This window comes from Sciurus carolinensis (assembly GCF_902686445.1).
Source record: "Sciurus carolinensis chromosome 14 unlocalized genomic scaffold, mSciCar1.2 scaffold_101_arrow_ctg1, whole genome shotgun sequence".
NCBI lineage: Eukaryota > Metazoa > Chordata > Mammalia > Rodentia > Sciuridae > Sciurus > Sciurus carolinensis.
In genome coordinates this window covers 2,084,979-2,105,018 of record NW_025920105.1, presented here as the reverse complement: position 1 = coordinate 2,105,018, position 20,040 = coordinate 2,084,979, and the positions used below count along the sequence as shown (strand labels likewise).

Here is a 20,040-nt window from a genome sequence, read left to right as displayed (position 1 = left end):
TATTTGTGATACTCATTTCTTTATTTTCACAGCAAAACATCATTTTTTTTCTGAAACGAATGCAGTATTGGCAGACAATTTACTAAAGTATTCACCCCATTGATGCAGTCTTCTAATTTTATTGGAAAAAGGGTTTTAACTGCCCTCTTTCCTCTATTTCCAGTCATGTTCTATTGAAAAATTCAATAAAAATCATGGACCTTTTCTCATTAAGTTCTTCTTTGTAGAACCCCAGATTCCTTTAAATATAAAATACTGAGCTCTCACATTCTTTCCATTCTCTAATTTCCTCCAGTCTTTTATTGCACCTCCATATTCAACTTGAATTTTATGTTTATCAAGATAAGTTCCCACTTACAGATGAATCCTGGTTACTTTTAAAATTTTTATTAGTACATTAGAATTACAAATACAAATAAAAATAAGATTTATTTTGACATAATGATAGATGAACTGAATATAACTTTTTCCAATTCAATCCCTGGTTTTCCTCGATTAAATTTTCTCCTTCTTCCCTTATTGGCTTTTATCTATTCTCTTGGTCTCTCTTGAATTTATTGATACATGCCATTTATTATTTTATCATATTTACTTATTCATTCAATTATTATTATTTTTTTGGCTATGGTAGTAAAATCCACTTTGATATAATTGTACAAGCATGGGATATATCCTACTTTAATTAGGACCCCACTTTGTGGTTTTAACTGATGAAGCACTTCACTGTGATATTATATACATACATACACACATAAATTATATTATATATGAAACCTTTGGGTGTATACCAAGGAGTGGGATAACAGAGTCAAATGGTGGATTCATTTTTAGTTTTTTAGGATATCCATACTTATTTTCAGGGCAGTTGCACCAATTTGCAGTCCCACCAGAAATGTATGAGTGAACCTTTTTCCCCACATGGCACAAATTTTATTGTTACTTTTATTCTTGAAAATTGCTATTAGAAGTGATGTGAAATCTCAGTGCAATATTAATTTGCATTATTCTGATTGCTAGAGATGTTGAAAATTTTTTATATTTATTTCCTATTTGTATTTTATCTTCTATAAAGTGTCTCTTCAATTCCTTTGTCCATTTACTGATTTGGTTTCTTTCTGGCATTAAGTTTTTACAATTATTGTTTATCCTGGAAATTAACACCCTATCTGAGGATCAGGTAGTAAAGATTTTTTCCCAATGTATAGTTTTTTTTTTTTTTTTTTTTGTTTTTTTCTTTTAGGTATTGTGAATGGGGTAGTGTTCTTTATTTCTTTTTCAGTGGATTTATTACTGATGTTTAGAGATGCATTTGATTTCTGAATATTTATTTTTTATTCTGCTTCTTTGCTGAATTCATTAAATTGTTCTATAAGATATTGGTAGAATTTTTTGAATCTTCCCAATATAGAATTATATCATTCTCAAAAAGTCATGCTTTGAATTATTTTTTACATATATATATATGTATATATTCCTTTAATTTTTTTCTGTGTAATTGCTCTGGCTAGTGTTTCAAGGACAATGTTGAATAAAAGTGGTGAAAGGTCATCCTTGTCTTTTTCCAGTTTTTAGAGGGAATGCTTTTAATTTTTCTCCACTTAGAATCATGTTGCTCTTTGTTTTAGCAATATGACTTTTATGATGTTGAGGTATGTTCCTACCATCCCTAGTTTTTCCAGTGTTTTGAACATAGAAGGGTGCTGTATTTTGTCAAATGCTTTTTAGGCATCTATTAAGATGATCCTATGATTCTTGTTTTTAAGGCTATTGATCTGATAAATTTTATTTATTGATTTCCGTATGTTGTACCAATCCTGCATCCCTGGGATGAACCCCACTTGATTGTGGTGCACTACCCTTTCAACACTTTTTTGTATACAAGTTGCCAGAATTTTATTGAGAATTTTTGCATGTGTTTTTATCAGGGATGTTGGTATGAAATTTTCCTTCCTTAATGTGTCTTTGTCTGGTTTTGGAATCAAGATAATATTAGTCTCATAGAAAGACTTTAGAAGGGTTCCTTCTTTTTTATTTCATGGAGATATTGAGGAGTAATGTTGTTAATTCTTCTTTGAAAGTTCTGTAGAACTCAGCTGAGAATCCATCTGGTCCTGGGATTTTCTTAATTGGTAGGTTTTTAATGTTGTTTTCTATTTAATTTCTTGAAATTGTTCAGTTTATATCATGTACGACCTCCTGATTCAGTTTAGGTAGGCCATATATCTCTGTAAATTTGTCAAGGTCTTCAATATTTTCTATTTTATTGGAGTATACATTTTTATTATAGTTTCTAGTTATCTTCTGTTTTTCAGTTGTGTCTGTTGTGACATTTCCTTTTTCATCATGTAGTTTTTAATGTGTGATTTCTCTTTTTCTCTTTGTTAGTGTGTCTAGGGGTTTATCAATTTTTTGATTTTTTTAAAAAAACAACTTTATGTTTTTTGAATTTTTTTTGTTTCAATTTTATTGATTTCATTTCTTATTTTAATTATTTTCTCCCTTCTACTCTTTGTTGGTGTTGGTGTGTTTTTCTTTCTCTGGGGTTTTGAGATGTAATGTTAGGTCATTTAGTTGTTGACTTTTTTTTAATTAAATGAGCTGAATTCAATAAACTTTTCTCTGCCTTCATAGTGTCCCAGACATTTTGGTATGTTGTATCAGTATTCTCATTTAACTCTAAGTATCTGCATTTCATTCTTGATTTCTTCTACTATCCATTCATCATTCAACAGTATTTTTTAGTATCCATTGGTGAACTTCCATTTTTTATCTTTGATTACCAATTTGAGTCCATTATGATCTTGTAGAATGCAAGGTATTATCTCCATTCTTTTTGTATTTACTAAGAATTTCTTTGTGGTGTAAGGTATGATCTATTTTAGAGAAGAATTGATGTGCTTCCAAGAAAAAGTGCATTCACTGGTTGATGGATGACATATTCTATATATGTAGGTTTTGTCTAAATTATTGATTGTATTATTTAATTCTATAGTTTCTTTAGTTTTAGTTTAGAACATCTGTCCAGTAGTGAAAGACAAATGTTAAAGTCACCCAGTATATTTGAATTTTGGTCTAATTGATTTATGAAATTAAAAAGGATATTTTGATGTAATAGATGATCCATTGTTCGGAGCATAAATATTTACAATCATTGTGTCTTGCTGCTGTGTAAGTCCCTTCAGTAGAATGAAATAACCTTCTTTGTCCCTTTGATTATCTTTGGTTTAAGGTACACTTTATCTGATATGAGGATGGAAATCTCTGGTTGTTTATGTAATCCATGTGAGTGATTTTTTCCCCCCATTCTTTCACTTTCAGTCTGTGGATGTTTTTGCCTATATGTTGAGTCTTTTGTAGACAGCATATTTTTGGGTCTTGTTTTATAACTTTCAAATCTACATCCATTGACTTATGAGTTTAGCTCATTAATACTCAGGGTTATCACTAAAATTTGACTTGTTTTCCCACTCATATTGATTTATTTCTTGCTTTTAATTTCATTTAGTTTCTCCCTTTTTTAGATGAACATCTTACTTTTTTTTAATACACTCACATTTATACAAAAGTTTTCTTTTATAAACAACTGCTTCATCGGCTACATAAAAGAGAGGTAATGCTGTTCGCTGTCCCTGCTCCCCATTTTCTACATATGAACAAAATAATAATACTAAATGTTGTCCAACCTGGACTTCACTTTTAGAATTTGATTACTGAATTCAGCCCAGCACAAGTCCAAATTTCTACAGAGCTGAACTGAGACTCCATTTGTGTTTCATGCCAAAGTGGCCCAAAGAATGTCATCCATTGCTGTCTGAATTTCATTGCTGTTGAAGAAGAAACTCCCCAATGTTTCAAAAGCATGAACTCATGGTCTGTGTTTCTGTACTGTTCAACTTAACTTTGCTCTCCAAAGCAGATTGGGTTTTAGCAGAGGAGATAACTTCAGTTTGTGTCTCCATGTCTGATGAATCAGTATTCATGGAAAAACTGAAGTGTTTCAGGATACTGCTGAGGGTCAGATGCGGGCTACTGTCTAAAAATAAGTTTAAATATGTCTGTGTTAGCATGTCAAACATCTGAAGAACAAAGAAAGTGAGAACTTTCCCTGCACCCATAGGGCTGGACAGATATATCTGCAAGTAAGAAGTCACTTTTGGTCTCTATGTCCAATGATTCCAACACTGGTTAACTGCAAAGCGAATGGCAATTATCAGGAGTGCAAGCAGCACTAATTGTTGGTATGGACGTGGGGGAAAAGATACACACAGACATTGCTTGTGGGATTGCAAAATCATGCAACAATTATGGAAAGCCGTGTGGAGATTCTTCAGAACACTTGGAATGTAACCACAATTTGACCTACTTATCTCACTCCTTGGTTTATACCCAAAGGACTTAAAATCAACATACTACAGGGATGCAGCTGTATCAATGTTTATAGCAGTTCAATTCACAATAGCTAAACTATGAAACCAACTTAGTTAGATGTCCTTCAACTGATGAATGGAAAACAAAAATGTGATATATATACACATATATATACATACACAATGAAACATTACTTAGCTTTAAAGAAGAATAAAATTCTGGCATTTTCTGGTAAATGGATGGAGTTAGAGAATATCATACTAAGTAAAATAAGTCAAACCCCAAAAAACCAAAGGATGAATTTTTCTCTGATGTATGGAAGCTAATTCACAATAAATGGGAGATTGGGAAAATAGTTACTTTATTTTAGGCAGAGGAGAGTGAAGGAGGAGGGGAAAGAATGATAGAGTGAAACAGACATCATTACCTCATGTAAATGTATGATTATGTGACAGATATGATGCAATATGTATAATCAGAAAAATGAGAGATTACACTCTGTGTATAATCTATCCAAATATATAAATGTATTCTACTGTCATGTACAACTAATTAGAACAAATTTTTAAAAATTAAAAAAACAATTCTTGGTTGGCATCCATTTTCTTTCCAAGCTTAAATATGAAGTTTGATGACCTCCTAGTTTTGAGGATCAGGATTGAAAAATCAGTTGAGATCTGAATTTGTTTCTCTTTTACATAATTTGATTTCTTCCTCTCATGGACTTTAAGATTTCATTCTTATTTTGTATTTTAGTCATTTTCATTATAATGTGTTTTGGTGTGGGTCTGCTGTAGTTTTGTATATTTGGGTTCTTGTAAGTCACCTGTATTGATTTTCATTTCATTCTTTAGGATTAAAAAATTATCTGATATCATGTCATTGAAAAGATTGTGCATTCATTTGGGTTTTATGTCTGCTCCTTCTTTTATCCTGATAACTCTTACATTTGATCTTTTCATGTTATCCTATAATTCTTGGAAATTTTCTTCATGGGTTCTTATCATGTTTTCTGCATGGTTGACTTTTTCCTCAATATTAAATATGTTGTCTTCATTGTCTGAGATTCTGCCTTCCCAATGATCTAGACTGCTGCTACTTTCCATTGATTTTATATTTTGATTTATTGACTCCTTAATTTAAATGATTTCTGCTTGTTATTTTTTCATAATCTCTAACTCTATTGAAGTGATCTTTCACTTCCTCTATTTTCTCTTTGATTTTACTCTTTATACCATTCTTTACTTTTCAGATCAGGTTATCTATGTTCATTCTAAGGTCCTTGGACCTTTCTTCTACTGTCATCAGTGACTTCTCTTATTGGGGCATCTTGGTTTTTCTGTGGCATGTTGTTCCCTTGTTTCTTCATTTTGCTTGTGTGCTTTCCCATCTAGTTGTATAGTTCTGAGGTAATATAGCTTCTTCCCTGGCTTTGAAGATTTCCAATGTCCTGCCTTTAAAAGGGAGAACAAAGTCAACAACACCCCGTACAATGTACAGCCTCAAATCTAAGAGCTCTCAGCAAGTCCTCTACTGCCTTCTTAGTGTAAACAGTAATGACAAGTTTATTCACTGTCCACAATAGAAATGTAACAATTGCCAATCAGATTTTCAATCTCAAATAATGAATAAAGAAAGAACAAGAATCACTGCAGGACATGGTGTTCATGAGGAAGAAAGATGTAAGAGGGAAAAATTAACAGGAAGAGTGGAAAAGGATCCAACAGATTGGTTGTTTGGTAGAGAAAAGAGAGAAATGGAAATTAGGAAGATAGACAAGTGAGAGGAAGAATACATAGAAAGAGAAGAAAAAAATATAAGAATGTACAGAATATACAACAGAATTGCAAAACACCATGCATATATCACTGTCTTCTAACTGATGAACAACAACAAAAAAATCTTTCTCTAACTATGGTGTTGAGAGATGCCAGAGAAGAAAAAGAAAAATAAGATAAATCTCAAAGGACAATTGAACAACTGTCTCTGCCAGTATCCAAAAGTTTCTCAGCCCTTTCTCTGACTTCCAGCAAGACTGCCTGGCCCAGAGAGGTCCTGATTGACCCAGTTATTATCTCATCCACCTGGGCCTAGATGTCCTGGGTTTGACCACATTGCAATCCCAAGATCTCAATGCCACTGGCATTTGAAAAAAGACTACCAGGGATGAGTAATCCTGAGAGAGAGTAAGTAGGTGGCAGAAATCTGCATTTCCTTGAGGAAGACCACATTTGCATCCAAAACTCTAGACACACTGACATTGAATCTCTAGGTCCTGGCCAGTGACCCCAGACAGGGGCAGATGCAGTCCAATATGACTGTGGCAGCAAAACATTCTGGCATCCCAAAAAAACCCCAGACTCTGGCCAGTGTCTCAAAATGGTTGTGGCAATGTGCAAACAACTCTGGTGTCTCCCTGGCAGTGGACCTCTGGGTAGTTGTGGAAGTGATAGTAGCAGGAGTGTGTGGCAGCAGGCAGGGGGTCAGCAGCAGCTGCAGATGTCAGTGGTGATGGCAGCAGGTGGGGCACTGAGGCAGAAGTGGCAGTGGCATCAGCTGTAGCTGCAACTGCAACAGCACCCAGAGTGGAAACCTTCAGGTGACCTCCAGGGAGTTGCAGAGGTTTTGATGTCAGTGGTAGCAGCAGTGGTGTCAGCAGTGAACATGGCAGTCCGGGATCCCAGGCAGCATCAAGAGCAGCAGACCTCCAGGTGATGGCGACTGTGACAGCGACAACAGCAGCAACAGCACCTGCAGCAGTGGCATCAGGGGCAGATCTTCCCCAAGAGAAGACCTCTGGGCTGTGGTAGTGGTGTCTACAGCAGAAGCACCTGGGTAAAAGTGCTCCAGTGGTTTGTGTGGGTGTGAGCAGCAAAAGCACCTATGGAATACACCTCCTGGTCATCTGTGGCAGGGACCTTGGGCAGTTGCTTCCTGCTACCCAGAGAAGACCTTATTTATAGATTTTTAAATCAGCATATTATAGATATATGTAAAATTCAACTTCACTGTTCTTAATTCATATATGTACATAAAAGAGTTTGATTTGTTTTATTCTAATGTTCATCCCACATTTTCCCTTCCTTCTTCCTTATAACCCCTTCCTCTACTCCACAGATGACTCTACTATTTTCATTGGATTTCCCTTTTTTCCATTATTTCATCTAGCATTCACATATGAGGGGAAATATGTGACCCTTGGCTTCCTGAGTCTGGCTTATTTAACATAGAATCTTGTTCTCCAGTTTCATCAATTTTCCACCAAATGCCATCATTTCATTCTTTTTGAATCAGGTCACTCTATCTATGTGGATTTTTCTGTGTTTTATATTCCATTGGTCTTACGGTCCATTCTGGTGCCAATAGAATGCTGCTTTTATAATAAAACTCTACACCATAAATGGACATCTCTTATTGTGATGCTTTCAGCATCACTTTTCTTAAATTTGTAATTGCTTTGACTTTTCTGACTCTTATTTGTCAAAATAAATTTTAGAACTACTTTTCTGTCAGTGTGTTGTGGAGAATGTCACTGATTGGGATTGTATTGAATCTGTTTATTGTTCTAGGTTAGTATAAAATTTTTGATAATTTTAATTTTGTTTATTCAAGAACATGGGAACTATTTCCAATTGCTAAGGTCTTCTTCCATTTTTTCCTTCAGTGTTCTGTAGATTTCATTGTTGATGTATTTCACCTCCCAGGTTAGATTTTTTTTTCCTAAGTAATTTTTAATTTAATTGTGAGTGAGATTTTTCCCCAATTTCTTTCACAGTAGGTTTATTCTTGCAATATAGGAATGGTATTGATTTAACTATGTTGTTGTATACAACTCCTTTAGTAAATTTGTTTGTCGGCTAGAAATGTACTAATGTAGCATTTTAAATCTTGCACATAAAGGTATATGTCATCATCAGCAAACAGACAAGTGGACATGTTTTTTTCTATGTGCATACCATTAGATATCTTCTCTTGACTGATGGCTCTGGCTTGAATTTCAAGTTGAGTAGGAGTGGTGGGAGTTTATATCCTTGTTTTTTATTTTTCTTGTTTTTAGAGAAAATGCTTTATTTTTTCTTTATTCATTATGAGGCTGGCATTGGCTTTCTCATATACAGCTTTTGCAATGCTGAAAAAAAAATTTTCCTATCACTAGTTCCTCTAGACTTTTAAATACCAATGGGTGCTGGATATTGTGACAAGGTTTTTCTGCATCTGTTGAGATAATCAGGTAAATTTGTACTTAAATCTGTTTATGCAGTAGATTACACACACACACAAACATAGTAATATGTAAAAAAGTACTATATAAGGTAACATAAAAAATTATTTTTTGTTAGTGTGGATTTATCCTAGGGATGATTTGCTGACTAGCAACATATGACACTAGCCACTTTTCATATTTTATCATTGCTTTAGAGTTTTTCATTATGATGGGATTTATTGTTACATATTCAAACATTCATCCAATATAAAAATATGCAAAATCATTACTCAGTGTTTCCTTTTTTCTTTCCTTCTCCATAACCCAGGTCCCTTTCCTCCTTTTTATTTTATTTTTTTAGACATATGTGACAGTAGAGTATATTTTGAGATATTTTACATGCATGGACTATATCTTGTTCTAATTGAGATCCCATTTTTGTGGTTGCACATGTTTTGGAATTTCACTGGTCATGTAGTCATAGATTTATATAGGAAAGTTATGTACGTCCAAATCGAATGTCTTTTCTATTTCCATGTTATTCCCTTACCTTCATTCCTCTTTGTCTAATCCAATAGACTTGTTATTCTCCCACCACCCCTTATTGTGTGTTAGCATCTACATATGATAGAGAATACTTGACCTTTGGTTTTTTGAGCCTGGCTTATTTCATTTTGCAGGATAATCTCTAGTTCTATCTATTTACTGGCAAATGGCATAATTTCATTCTCCTTTATGGCAGAGTAACATTATATTGTGCATATATACTACATTTTCTTTATCCATTTTTCTGTTGAGGGGCACCTAGCATGGTTCCTTAGCTAAAATCTTGAGAAGTGAGCTCCTATAAGAATTGATGTGACTGAATCACTGTACTTTACTGAGCTTAAATCCTTTGGATATATATTGATGAGTGGGAAAACTGAGTCAAATGGTCATTCCATTCCAAGGTTTCTGAGGAATCTCCATGCTTCTTTCAGATTGGTTGTACCAATTTTCAGTACCACCAGCAATATATGATTGAAAATTTCCCCCCACATTCTCATTAACATTTATTATTACTTGCACTCTTGAAAATTGCCATTCTGACTGGAGTTGGAAGGAATCTCATTGTAGTTTTAATTTGCATTTCCTTAAAAGTTGGAGATATTGAACATGTTTTCATATTTTTTGAGAAATTTTATTTCTTCCTTGAAATGCCTGCTAAGTTCCTTTGCTCATTTAATGGTTGGATTATTGTGTGTGTTTGTATGTGTTAAATTTTTTGAGTTCTTTATATATCCTAGATATTAATGCTCTATCTGCAGTACAGGTGCAAAAGTCTCTCCCATTCTGTAGGTATTCTGTTCACATTCTAGTTTTCTTGGTTATGGAAAATTTTTCTTTGATGCCATCCCATTTGTTGATTATTGATTTTAGTTCTTGTGCTTTAGAAATCTTTTTGAGGAAGTCAGTTTCTAAGCTGAAATGGTGTAAAATTTGGACTAAAATTTGTTCTACTAAGCAAAAAATCTCTGGTCTAGTATCTAGGTTCTTGATCTAAAATGATTTGAGCTTTATGCAGGTTGAGGGATAGAGGTTAAATTTTACTGTACTATACATGGATTTCCAATTTGCCTAGCACCATATGATAGTCTATCTTTCTCCAGAGTGTGTGTCTGACACTTTTTTATAGTATGAGTTAACTGCATATGTCTAGGTTTGTTTCTGTGACTTCTATATTTTGTTCTGAGTGATTTATGTCTGTTGTGGTGCCAATAACATATTATTTTTGTTACTATAACTCTGTAGTATAAATTAAGGTGTGACATTGTTCTGCCTCTTCCTTCATTTTTCTAACTAAGCTTTGCTTTAGTTATTCAGGACCACTTGTTTTTCCAAATAAATTTTATGATTGACTTTTCTATTTCTATGAAGAAAATTATTGGAATTTTATAGGAGTTGAATTAAATCTCTATATTGCGTTTGGTAGTATGGCCATTTTGGCATATTTATTCTGCCTATCCATAAACATGGGCAGTCCTCCAACATTCTAAGGTCTACTTCAAATACTTTCTTTAGTGTTCTGTAGCTTTCATTGTAGAAGTCTTTCACCACTTTTTTTAGATTGATACCAAAGTATTTTATGAGGCTATTATGAATTAAATAGTTTCCTAATTTCTTTTCAGATGATTCATCAAAAATGTAAAGAAACAAAATTGGTTTATGGGTATTAATTTTATATCCTGCTAATTTGCTGAATTTCTTAATGAATTCTAGAAGTTTTCTATTGGAGTTTTTGGGTCTTCTAAATAAAGAATCATGTCATTGGCAAATAGAGATAGTTTAAGTTCTTCTTTTCCTATTCATACCTCTTTACTTTCTTTCCTTTTTTAAATTACTGCAATTAGGATTTCAAGTACTATATTGAATTGAAGTGGAAAAAAATTGCATGTCTGTCTTGTTCCAGTTTCTAGCATGAATAATTTCAAATTTTCTCCATTTAGAATGATAGTGGCCTTAGTTTTAGCATATATAGCATTTACAAAGTTGAGGAATGTTCTTACTATCCCTACTTTATTTAGTATTTTGAGCATAAATTCATGCTGAATTTTCTCAATTGCTTTTCCTTTACCTATTGTGATAATCATGTAGTTATTGTGCTGAAGTTTATTGATGTGATGAAATATGTTTATTGATATCTGTATGTTGAATCACCTTTACATTCCTGGAATGAACCTCACTTGATCATGGTGCTCTATCTTTTTAATGTTTTTGTATGCATTTAGCCAGGATTTTAATTAGAATTTTTGTATCTTTGTTTATCAGGGATATTTGTCTGAAGTTTTTTCCTTTATGTATCTTTGTTTAGGTTTGGTATCATGGTGAAATTAGGATTATAGAATGAGTTTGGAAGTGCTCTTTCCTCTGTTTCATGCAATAGTTTGAGAAATATTGGTGTAAAATCTTCTATGAAGGTCTAGAAGGATTTGACTGAGAATCCCTCTGGTCCTAGGATTTTTTTTGTGATAGGCTTTTGGTGGCATATTCTATTTCATTACTTGAAATTGATGTGTTTAAATTTTCTGTGTCCTCCTGCATTAATTTGTATAGGTTATATTTCTCTAGAAATTTTTTGATATTTTTATGTTTTTCTATTTTATTACAGTATAGACTTTCAAAATTTTTTCTATCATTTGTATTTTAGTAGTGTCTGTGGTGATATTTAATTTTCATAATGAATTTTAGTAATTTGAGTTTTCTCTTTCTTTTCTTTAGTTATTAAATTTTGAAACTGAGGTTGTGGCTCAGTGGCAGTGCACCTGTCTAACATGTGTGAGGCACTGAATTTGATTCTCTGCACCACATATAAATAAATAAAATAAAAGTCTATGAACAGCTAAAATATTTTTAAAAGAAAATTTTATACTGTCATATTTATTGAATCACATTTTTACTGTATAATGATATTGGTCAATATCTTTAAGAACTGTCAGAAAGCTGTGTCAGAAATGTCCCTCCTGAACTATATATCTCTCAGTGATATTCATTTCCACTCATCAATACTTATTTACATAGTTCAAAATTTCTAGTACATTCTCAATACCTAAATATTCATATATTTTTAAACAAGATATGTTTGTTGGATTGTTTATTACTTTGCAGTCACTCTGGAATATTAAAAATAAGGATCTCATAAATAAAATCTGCTGTGCAATTTACTCAGTAGTTAGTTAGGAGCACTCCAACCCCCCCATTATTCATTTTTCCTCCAAAATATCCCCACACCTTATAATTAAAAACTTTAATTACCTTCAATGTGTGGTTCACATGAAACCTCACTTGAGTACTTTCAAATGATATACAGTTCTTTATGTAAAACAGATATTTTGTGATCACAGTTACCTTAAAATGTAATTATATTCAAATAACCGGACAGGTCATACCTGAGCAATTACAAAACCAGGGTTTTGACAAATGGTAATTCCTAAGTTAAACAAATGTAAAACACTAAATATGTGAATCATTGTTCTGTTTAAGTCTAAATGTTCTTTTTTTATTGTAAACAAATGGGATACATGTTGTTTCTCTGTTTGTACATGGCGCAAAGGCATACCATTTGTGTAATCATAAATTTACAGAGTAATGCGGTTTGATTCATTTAGTTATTTTTTCCCTTCCCCCCACCCCTCCCACCCCTCTTTTCCCTCTATACAGTCCTTCCTTCCTCCATTCTTGCCCCCCTCCCTAACCCTAACTCTAACCCTAACACTAACCCCTCCCACCCTCCATTATGTGTCATCATCCACTTATAAGTGATATCATTCGTCCTTCGTTTTTTTCAGATTGGCTTATCTCACTTAGCATGATATTCTCCAATTTCATCCATTTGCCTGCAAATGCCATAATTTTATCATTCTTTATGGCTGAGTAATATTCCATTGTATATATATACCACATTTTCTTTATCCATTCATCAATTGAAGGACATCTAGGTTGGTTCCACAATCTGGCTATTGTGAACTGAGCAGCTATGAACATTGATGTGGCTGTATCTCTGTAATATGCTGATTTTAAGTCATTTGGGTATAGGCCAAGGAGTGGGATAGCTGGGTCAAATGGTGGTTCCATTCCAAGTTTTCTAAGGAGTCTCCACACTGCTTTCCAGAGTGGCTGCACTAATTTGCAACCCCACCAGCAATGTATGAGTGTACCTTTTTCCCCACATCCTCGCCAACACCTGTTGTTGCTTGTATTCTTGATAATCGCCATTCTAATTGGGGTGAGATGGAATCTTAGGGTGGTTTTTATTTGCATTTCTCTTATTACTAGAGATGTTGAACATTTTTCCATATGTTTGTTGATTGCTTGTAGATCTTCTTCTGTGAAGTCTCTATTCATTTCCTTAGCCCATTTGTCGATTGGATTATTTGCATTCTTGGTGTAGAGTTTTTTGAGTTCTTTATAGATTCTGGAGATTAGTGCTCTATCTGAAGTATGATTGGCAAAGATTTTCTCCCACTCTGTAGGCTCTTTCTTTGCATTGCTGATAGTTTCCTTTGCTGAGAGAAATCTTTTTAGTTTGAATCTATCCCAGTTATTGATTCTTGCTTTTATTTCTTGTGCTATGGGAGTCCTGTTGAGGAAGTCTGGTCCTAAGCTGACATGTTGAAGCTCTGGACCTACTTTTTCTTCTATGAGGTGCACTGTCTCTGGTCTGATTCCGAGGTCCTCAATCCATTTTGAGTTTAGTTTCATGCATGGTGAGAGATATGGGTTTAGTTTCATTCTGTTGCATATGGATTTCCAAATCTCCCAGCACCATTTGTTGAAGAGGCTATCTTTTCTCCATTGCATATTTTTGGCCCCTTTGTCTAGTATGAGAAAATTGTATTTATTTGGGTTTGTGTCCATGTCCTCTATTCTGTACCATTGATCCACCTTTCTATTTTGGTACCAATACCATGCCGTTTTTGTTACTATTACTTTGTAGTAGAGTTGAAGATCTGGTATTGCGATACCCCTGCTTCACTCTTTCTGCCAAGGATTGCTTTAGCTATTCTGGGTTTTTTATTCTTCCAGATGAATTTCATAATTTCTTGCTCTATTTCTGTAAGGTACATCATTGGGATTTTAATTGGAATTCCATTGAATCTGTATAGCCCTTTTGGTAGTATGGCCATTTTGACAATATTAATTCTTCCTATCCAAGAACATGGGAGATCTTTCCATCTTCTGAGGTTTTCTTTAATTTCTTTCTTTAGTGTTCTGTAGTTCTCACTGTAGAGGTCTTTCACCTCTTTTGTGAGATTGATTCCCAAGTATTTTATTTTGTTTCGGTGCTATTGTGAATGGGGTAGTTTTCCTGATTTCTCTTTCTGAAGATTCATTGCTTATGTATAAAAATGCCTTAGATTTATGTGCATTGATCTTATATCCCACTACTTTACTGAATTCACTTATGAGATCTAAAAGTTTTCTGGTGGAATTTCCTGGTTCCTCTAAGTATATAATCATATCATCAGCAAACAGTGATAGTTTGAGTTCTTCTTTTCCTATTCGTATCCCTTTAATTTCTTTGGTCTGTCTAATTGCTCTGGCTAGAGTTTCAAGGACGATATTGAAAAGAAGTGGTGAAAGAGGGCATCCCTGTCTTGTTCCAGTTTTAAGGGGGAATGCTTTCAGTTTTCCACCATTTAGAATGATATTAGCCATGGGCTTAGCGTAAATGGCCTTTACAATGTTAAGGAATGTTCCCACTATCCCTATTTTTTCTAGTGTTTTGAGCATGAAGGGGTGCTGTATTTTATCAAATGCTTTTTCTGCATCTATTGAAATAATCATGTGATTCTTGACTTTAAGTCTATTGATATGGTGAATTACATTTATTGATTTCCTGATGTTGAACCAACCTTGCATCCCTGGGATGAAACCCACTTGATCATGGTGCACTATCTTTTTAATATGTTTTTGTATGCGATTTGCTAAAATTTTGTTGAGAATTTTTGCGTCGATGTTCATTAAGGATATTGGTCTGAAATTTTCTTTCCTCGATGTGTCTCTGTCTGGTTTAGATATCAGGGTGATATTGGCTTCATAGAATGAGTTTGGAAGGGTTACCTCCTCTTCTATTTTATGGAATACTTTGAAAAGTATTGGAATGAGCTCTTCTTTAAAGGTTTTGTAGAACTCGGCTGAGAACCCATCTGGTCCTGGACTTTTCTTTGTTGGTAGGCTTTTGATGACTTCTTCTATTTCATTACTTGAAATTGGTCTATTTAAATTGTGTATGTCCTCCTCGTTCAGTTTAGGCAATTCATATGTCTCTAGAAACCTGTTGATGTCTTCGAAATTTTCTATTTTGTTGGAGTATAGATTTTCAAAATAGCTTCTAATTATGTTTTGAATTTCAGTCGTGTCTGTTGTGATATTTCCTTGTTCATTCTGAATTTTAGTAACTTGGGTTTTCTCTCGTCTTCTCTTTGTTAGTGTGGCTAAAGTTTATCAATTTTGTTTATTTTTTCAAAGAACCAACTATTTATTTTGTCAATTTTTGTATTGTTTCTTTTGTTTCAATTTCATTGATTTCAGCTCTGAGTTTAGCTATTTCCTGTCTTCTACTACTTTTGGTCTTGGTCTGTTCTTCTTTTTCTAGGACTTTGAGCTGTAGTGTTAGGTTGTTTATTTTTTGAGTTTTACTTCTTTTATTAAATGCGCTCCATGAAATAAATCTTCCTCTAAGTACTGCTTTCATAGTGTCCCAGAGATTTTGATATGATGTTTCTTTGTTCTCATTTACCTCTAAGAATTTTTTAATTTCCTTCCTAATATCTTCTGTTATCCATTCATCATATAATAGCATATTGTTTAATCTCCAGGTGTTGGAGTAGTTTCTGCTTTTTACTCTTTCATTTATTTCTAACTTCAATCCATTATGATCTGATAGAATACAAGGTAGTGTCTCTATCTTCTTGTATTTGCTGACATTAGCTTTGTGGCATAATATATGGTCTATTTTAGAGAAGGATCCATGTGCTGCTGAGAAGAAAGTGTATTCGCTCTTGGTTGGATGGTATATTCTATAAATGTCTGTTAAGTCTAAATTATTGATTGTGTTATTGAGATCTATGGTTTCTTTGTTCAATTTTTGTTTGGAAGATTTGTCCAGTGGTGAGAGAGGCGTGTTAAAATCACCTAGTATTATTGTGTTATGGTCTATTTGGTTTCTAAAATTGAGAAGGATTTGTTTAACATATATGGATGAGCCACTGTTTGGGGCATAGATGTTTATGATTGCTATATCTTGCTGATTTATGCTTCCCTTAAGCAGTATGAAATGTCCTTCTTTATCCCTTCTGACTAACATTGGCTTGAAGTCCACATTATCTGAAATGAGGATGGATACTCCAGCTTTTTTGCTGAGTCCATGTGCATGGTATGTTTTTCCCCATCCTTTCACCTTTAGTCTATGGGTATCTCTTTCTATGAGGTGAGTCTCTTGCAGGCAACATATTGTTGGATCTTTCTTTTTAATCCAATCTGCCAGTCTATGTCTTTTGATTGATGAATTCAGGCCATGAACATTCAAGGTTATTATTGAGATATGATTTGTATTCCCGGTCATTTGGTTCATATTTAAAATTTTATTTATTTATTTATTTATTTTTTGACACATCTTGGTTCCTCCTTTATTTGACAGTTCCTTTAGGGTAATTCCTCCCTTTGCTGATTTGCTTCTTTGTTTTTTATCTCTTCCTCATGAAATATTTTGCTGAGAATGTTTTGTAATGCTGGCTTTCTTTTTGTAAATTCTTTTAGTTTTTGATTATCATGGAATGATTTTATTTCATCGTCAAATTTGAAGGTTAGTTTTGCTGGGTATAAGGTTCTTGGTTGGCATCCATTTTCTTTCAGAGCTTGAAAAATGTTGTTCCAGGCCCTTCTAGCTTTTAGGGTCTGGATTGAAAAATCTGCTGATATCCGTATTGGTTTCCCCCTGAATGTAGTTTGGTTCTTTTCTCTCACAGCCTTTAAAATTCTGTCTTTATTTTGTATGTTAGGTATTTTCATTATAATGTGCCTTGGTGTGGGTCTGTTGTAATTTTGTGTATTTGGAGTCCTATAAGCCTCTTGAACTTGATTTTCCATTTCATTCTTCAGATTTGGGAAATTTTCTGATATTATTTCATTGAATAGATTGTTCATTCCTTTGGTTTGTTTCTCTAAGCCTTCCTCAATCCCAATAATTCTCAGATTTGGCCTTTTCATGATATCCCATAGTTCTTGGAGATTCTGTTCATGATTTCTTACCATCTTCTCTGTTTGTTCAATTTTGTTTTCAAGGTTAAATATTTTGTCTTCAATATCTGAGGTTCTGTCTTCCAGGTGTTCTATCCTATTGGTTGTGCTTTCTATGGAGTTCTTAATTTGGTTTATTGTTTCCTTCATTTCAAGGATTTGTGTTTGTTTTTTTTTTCAATATCTCTAACTCTTTATTGAAATGATCTTTTGCTTCCTGAATTTGCTCTGTTAACTGTCAATTGGTGCGATTGTTCAATGCCTGCATTTGCTCTTTCATCTCATCGTTTGCTTCCCTGATCATTTTAATTATGTACATTCTGAACTCCCTTTCTGTCATTTCTTCTGCCATGCTGTCGTTGGATTTTATTGATGTAACATCTAGATTTGTTTGGGGCATTTTCTTCCCTTGTTTTCTCATATTGTTCAGGGATCAGTGGGTCATTAAGATGTTGCAGATTTCCTCTATCGACTTATAATGTCCCTGAAGATTGCTAGTATATCCCCTCTTATCCTTCAGTAGCCTGCAGACTTGGAGGAAGTTGATAATGCGGTGCTCCACAAGGAAGCTGCCTCTCTAGGGATGGTGACCCTCAGGTGGGGTATATTCCCTGATAGTGGGCAGAGGTACCTCCACTTGTTGACCAATCGTCATCCAAAGGGGAACTAGGCTGCAGCTAGGCCTGTTTATGCCTGTGTCTCTGGTTTTACCATCCTTGTGAGAAAACCTCAACTGGCAGGGAAGACTCACCCAGTGGGGAGGTCTTGCTGGTCAGTTCCCCTCCTAGAGGTTCCCCTCAATCTACAACTACCGCCTGGTCTGGGCTGTCTTCCTCTGCAATGTTCCCAGGGGTCTGGTCCTACCTCCTGGGCCTGGGAGCCTCACCCTCGCAGACGAGTCTCCTTAGGCTGCCTCTCCTCAGAGAAGCTGCCCGCAGTCCTGGATACTTCGCCCCGCCCCTAGGCATGTCTCTGTATGGCTCTTCCAGCAAGAAGCCGGTCCTGGGACCCTGCTCTGCACCTAATCACCTGGCTATGCGGCCCCCTCCTCTGAGCCGCCACCTGGAGCCCCATACAATAGCTCTGAGACCCAGAGACCCACCACACACCTCCTCCTCTGGACAGCCGCCCAGTTTCCGACGCAGTCACTAGGAGTCCAAGCAACTCACTCCGTGTCTTCTCCTCCCGCCAACCACTCATAGCCCTAGGCATTCACTCCGAGTCCAAGTGACCCACCCTGTTCCTTCTCCTCCTTGGGGTAGCCCCCCAGGTGCTCGGGAGTGGTCGCTTTGAGTCCAAACAACTCACCACGCAGCTCCTCCTCTGGCAACCGCCTGTGGCTCTGATGCAGTCACTCCTACACCAAGCGACCTGCTGCGCTTCTCCTCTTCCTTCGGGCAGCCCCCCAGTGTTCAGAAGCGGTCGTTCTGAGTCCAAACAGCTTGCCACGCAGCTCCTCCTCAGGCAGCTGCCCTGAGCCCCAGTGGATGCTCCGAGTCCAAGCGCTGTGCTGAACCACCTCTTCTATGATGATCCCAGTGGTCCATCTTCACCGCTCCAGTGGGGGGAGAGGCGTCTCGCCTAGCAACTCTACTTCACAAAGTTCCCTGCATTCCGGGGCTACCGCCCCATCTGGGATGCCTCCCCAATGGGAGAGACTCACCCGGTGCCTTTGAGTTGGTCCCAAGTCACTCACTATCTCCTCTTTTGAATCCTGCGTCCTGGAGCAACATGAAATGCAGCCGCCCTCTAGTCTGCCATCTTGAAACCCTAAATGTTCTTTTTAAGAGTGCAGAAAAGCCCAGGTAATGGCTTTACTTTTTTAAATTAACATAACTAGCCCACAGTGTAGTATCCTAAATCATAAAATTCAAATCCAAAGAGAAGTATGTGGCTCTACAGCATTCCAGAGGGATGTGTATGCCTGCCCAGCACATCAACTCCAACCAGATTCTTAGGGCTTCAGGATTTCTGCATTGAAGTTATTATAACAGTTTCCCATGGATGTTCAAAAACATTCTCAAAGGTCCAGAGTTTCATGGTGACAGCCACCTGAGCTGTTTCTGGACAATGCTGGTGATAAATGAGTTGCCTAGCTACACTCCTCCACCCCACCCACAACCAGACAGTTTTACAGGATGCAGGAGTCATCAGTTCCCAAGAGAGTACATCCCAATAGGCAGCCCCTTAAATATTTATATTTTCCTAAAAGTTTTCTAATATGTGAAGTCTTCATTTCAGTATTTAATACTTTGTTAACTATAATTTTATGTTTCAGAATACAGAAAGTTTGAATATTGTCACTAGAGTATATGATTTTAATAAAACTTGTATAAAAGGAAATGTACCATATTATTCATTGTTTGCATCTAGAGATAAAATCTAGAGATTTTAAAGCCTGAGTTCAGTAACTATGGAAGATACTCAAACTGGTTTACCATTGAAATAATTTCTACCAGAAAACTTTGTATTAGGCAGGTATACAGATCTTTTATTTTTATTCTTATCATTCTTACTCTAATGCACTATATTTGAAGCATTGGGAAACTCTGATGTTTCATTTCCATTTTTCTCTCCATCCCTCCCCCTACCATGCACTACCTTTTTCATTTTGTTTTAATGCTGCATAAATATGTATTCTCTCATGTCTCTTTGCCATGTGTAGAGCTACCAAAAGTTGTTGCTTTTCT

General features: G+C 35.4%; 1 pseudogene; it reads right to left on the bottom strand.

Annotated features, from left to right (window-relative positions):
* Positions 1-20,040, bottom strand: part of LOC124973210 (kelch-like protein 5) — a 46,261-nt pseudogene that overhangs the window by 25,604 nt on the left and 617 nt on the right.